Source organism: Ixodes scapularis, unplaced genomic scaffold, assembly GCF_016920785.2.
Source record: "Ixodes scapularis isolate PalLabHiFi unplaced genomic scaffold, ASM1692078v2 PGA_scaffold6__148_contigs__length_123643588, whole genome shotgun sequence".
In the NCBI taxonomy this organism is placed as follows: domain Eukaryota; kingdom Metazoa; phylum Arthropoda; class Arachnida; order Ixodida; family Ixodidae; genus Ixodes; species Ixodes scapularis.
In genome coordinates, this window is record NW_024609881.1 from 3221558 (window position 1) to 3226374 (window position 4817).

Consider the following 4817-nt stretch of genomic DNA (forward strand, 5'->3'; position numbering starts at 1 on the left):
GTTACCAGATAGCGCCATGAATCCAGCGCTAAGGTCGCGCAGTCGTTCCCCTTTCGTTTGTATATCCCCCCCCCCCCCTCCGCTTAATAAACAAGATGGCAGCTTGACAGCTGTGTGTCGTCCCTTCACCCCAAATCCACTGAATCAGCGTCCCAGGAATGTAGTCACCCTACACACTTAAAATAGACAAACAGGTTATGGGCCCAGGACGACGCATCGACCATTATTTCGGTAGAAAAGAAGAGGGATCGCCTTAAATGAGTGATGAAAAGGTACGACCACGTTGAAGAAGAAACTGTCAAGCAACACCGTCTTCGCTACGTCGTGCCGATGTCTGAAGAAGGTTAGACAGACGTGAGTGTAGTGAAACTGTCAAGGACGAAGTGATCGACAACCGGTGTGTGCCCGTCAAGGAAGTGAAAGGTGGCGCGTTCTTGGTCAGACGGACGGAGCGTCATCGTACACCGGTCTCGCTGCGGACTCCGTGTTGTGTTCGGAAGGCGTATAGACACAGCAAGCGTGGGTACAGCGGAGTGGTCGGTAAGAAGTGACTTTTGTGCTTTCCGTTTGAAGGACGGATCGTCGTGCGACACCTACGATTGTCGGAAAGAAGTACTGACTCCGGTTTGGTGCACGTCAGTGACGAAAGTGTCGAGAAGAAGTGACTGTCACGCTAGTGACGGATTTGTCGGCATAGAAGTGAACGAAGCAAAACTGCGTCGACGGTTTGTGGAAGATGTCGCCAAACCTGTGCGTGTGTTCCTGCTTGGCTGCGTGCCGCAAGACGTGCAACGGGTAGCCAACGCAAGTTCATTGCGGTAAGTTTACTTCGAACCCCTCTCGACGAAGCCAAGCGATACGATGGCGGCGCTGGACGAATTCAAGGTAGCGAAACTCTCAAACGAAAATTACTATGCTTGGGCGATTCGAGCCAGAGCGGCACTCGTCCAGAATGGCTGTTGGGAAGCCATCGAGCCTGACTATGGTGAGAAAGAAATGACGAACGACGAGAGGAAGATAAACAACAAGGCTTTGATATTCATGTTCCTAGTAGTAGTAGAAGTCAGCTACCTGGACGACATTGGGGAATGTTCGACAGCTTGTGAGGCCTGGAATACACTGGAAAAGATACATTCAAAGTGTGGCCTGCTGTGCTTTTTAGTTGACATTTTTAACACCAGAATGAACGCAGATGAAACCATGAAGGATTACCTGGGTCGAATAATGAACCTACACAGAAAGCTCACAACGGCAGGATACGCCTTCACCGACAGATGAGTGGCACTGGTGATGTTGATGGGCTTGCCAGAAGCGTATGAACCACTTATCTTAAATTTTGAGCAAGACGAAGGAACGCTCACGACGAAGAAGGTGAAAGCAAGGCTGCTAGTAGAAGAAAAGCGCCAAGTCAAACGTGAAGACAAACTAAATGAGAGTGAAGAAAACAAGGCCCTCGTGACGAAGAACAAGCTCATTACGCAGAGCAGTCAGCTCCATAGACCATAACGGGCAAGAACATTTTTCAAGGAAAGAAGCAACTGGCACTGGTACAAGGTCCTTTGAACCGAAACGACGAGTTCGGTGTTTTGCATGCGGAAAATTTTGAGACATTGCCAAGGAGGGTTCCAATGACGAAGGATGCGGCTCACAGAGAAGGAATTCCAGTGAAACAAAGAAGGCGCTCTGTGTCAGAGGTGGGAGTTCCTCAGGGTCACACATCTGGTACGTTGACAGTGGAGCAACTGACCACATGACGTCAAACAGCGAAGTTCACCACTTTCAAGCCCTGCCGTTCGTCTGCTGAGACAGCAAACAAGGAGGTCATTGAAGTCGTCGGGAGAGGACAGGTAGAGATTGAACTTTTGAAGGATTGTGGTGGCACTGTCATCGAGCTTCAAGATGTCCTCTACGTACCAAGCTTAGACGGTAACCCCTTGTCAGTTGGGAAGATGGAGGAACGTTGACTGAGCGTGACTTTCAGCAACGGAACAGCTAAAGTGATTGAAGCAAATGGTGACCTAATACTCGGAGCTAAGCGTGATGGTAAATTGTACACTGCCAGTGAGTCGCTTGCAACGTTAAAGTTAGCAAAGGCGACAGACGTCGCCTTGTGGCATCGACGACTCGGTCATCTCCATTAGCAAGCTGTCGAAACACTTTGCCACATTCAGTCAAGATGCAAAGTGCTCGACGTGTGCACTTGACAAATCCAAGAGAAGCAGCTTTCCGAAGAAGGGTGGAACGAGGGCTAAGGCCCCACTGGAGCTGGTTCACTCGGATGTAGTTGGAAAGATCACACCTGCCTCGAAGGGCGTATCAAACTACTTCGTTACTTTCATTTATGACTACTCCAGATTCACTGCAGTGTACCCACTCAAGACGAAGAATGAAGCGCTGGACAGATTCGACCAGTACAGACGAATGGTCAAGAATCTCCGCAACACGAAGGTGAAGACCTTGCGTAGTGACGATGGATGAGAGTACACAAGCAAAGAGTTGGACGAGTACCTGGCCAAGCATGTCATAAGGCGTCAGCTGACCATTCCTGGCACACCTGAGCAGAAAGGAGTTGCCGAGAGAATGAGTCAAACTCTGCTTGACATGACGAGGTGTCTCCTCCTTCAGTCAGGCTTCTCCAAAGAACTTTGGGCTGATGCCGTCGTCACTGCAAGTTGCATCACAAACAAGTGCCCATCGAAAGCAGTCGAAGGAGAGTCGCCAAAAGCTTTGTGGATAGGGGGAGAAGTGAAACTGGACCACCTAAGAGTGTTCGGATGGAGAACATGGAGTGTGCGAAACAGACGATGCAAGGGAAGCAAGTTGGACCGGAAAGCAAAGGAGTGCATACTGGTCGGCTACCAAGGAGTGAAGGGGTACAAGCTGTGGAACCAGAAAGAAGACCGCTTCTTTGTGAGTCGTGACGTCGCCTTTGAAGAAGACTCCTTCCCGTACAAGCTCGTTCAGGCTCCAAGCACCTACTTTGAAGTATGTGGCGACACCGATGGCACAATCATGTTTCAAGTAGACACAGCTGCAGCGGACCACGTGATGTTGGTGTGTCAGATCGAAATGATACTGGTCACAACAATGCCAAAGAAGTTAGCTCATCAGCTAATGAAGACGACAAAGGTGCACAAGACAACAGAGCTACACAGCAGACGACAAAGGTGCACAAGGCAACAGAGCTACACAGCAGATGTCCAACGTGACAGATTGTGGTACGCAAGCATCGGGCATCGAGAAGGTCGAGAAAGAAGGGACCACGTCCAAGTGAATGTCACGGCTGCTGCATAACCAAGCAAAACGTCCGGGAAGATCCAGAAACTCTAGACGAAGCCTTGACTGCACCAGACAAAGAGGAATGGAAAGCAGCTATTCAAAGTGAACTGGACAACGTTGAAGCTTCATGAACATGGGAACTGGTGCCACGACCGAAGGAGAGACAGGTTGTAAAGTGCAAGTGGGCATTCCGCAAGAAGTACGACGGGAACGGTGACCTGGAGAGGTACAAGGCATGGTTAGTAGCGTGCGGATACTCCCAAGTCGAAGGAACCGATTACAAGGAGACCTTCTCTCCTGTTGTCAAGCTGAAGTCCATCAGGACGCTGCTGGCCATAGCAGTTGGAGAAATTGGAAGATCAACCAGGTTGATATCACGGCAGCACACTTGAACGGTACACTAAAGGACACCGTCTACATGGAACAACCGAAGCCTTTCGGCGACTGCAAGAAGGATGAAGTCTGCCTTCTAAAGAAGAGCTTGTATGGGCTACGACAGCCTGGAAGGGAGTGGAATCTCACCTTGGACAGACTGCTGAACTTGAGGGGATGACAAGATCGAAAGCAGACCCCTGTGTATATGTCAGCAAAGAGAAGAGGCTCATCGAAGGAGTCTACGCTGATGACCTCTTGATCATTGCAGAAGAGGAGGAAGAGATTGCTGACTTCAAAAGCCGCTTTGGCCAGGAATTTGACGCAAAGTACCTGGGGGAAGCCAGCCACATCCTTTCATACGACTGAAGTGAGAAAAAGATGGAAAACTGACCCTCGATCAGACAGCCTACGGCGAAGGCATCCTGGAGACGTTTGGCATGGCAGATGCGAAGACAGCATCATCTCCTTTGGATCCTGGAAGCAAGTACCAAAGAGGAGAAAACGACGACGGAACGAGAGAAGGCCTGCCTCGCAAGTACAGACAGGCTATTGGTGCGTTGCTTTGCCTTGTCGGAGGAACAAGACCGGACTTGGCTTTTGCCACCACCTACATGATTCAGTTCAACGAACATCCCACAGAGGAACACTGGAGTGGCATAAAACACATCCTCCGCTAAGTGAAGCAGACAAAGAATTATGCACTAGTCTACCAAAGAACTGGGAAGTGTGTGCAGGCCTTTTGCGATGCAGATGGGCTAGTGACAAGGCTGACAGGAAGTCATTCAGCAGTAATGTGTTCACGCTAACTGGCGCTGCAATTTCCTGAAGCAGCAGGAAACAACAAAGCACTGCGCTGTCAACCGTCGAAGCAGAGTATCTGGCCATGTGTCATGCTACGAAGGAAGTTATGTGGTCAGAACTTCATGAAGGAGCTTGGTGCGCACGAGTTCCTACATGAAGCGAAGGTCTTGCTGGTTGACAACCAGGGTGCAACTGCGCTGGAGAAAAATTAAGTCAAGCCGGAGAGAAGCAAGCACATCGATCTGAAGCACCACTTCCTGAGAGAAAAGGTGGAAGAGGGAAAAGCTGAAACTGCAGTATGTCGAATCGTCGAGCAACTCTCCAGACTTCACCAAGGCCTTGACTGGAAGGCTGACCCACAA

At 49.9% G+C, this 4817-nt stretch overlaps 1 pseudogene; it reads left to right on the top strand.

The window, feature by feature from the left end:
- Positions 1-861: 861 nt before the first annotated feature.
- LOC115331199 lies at positions 862-1563 on the top strand (annotated as a pseudogene).
- Positions 1564-4817: the final 3254 nt, after the last annotated feature.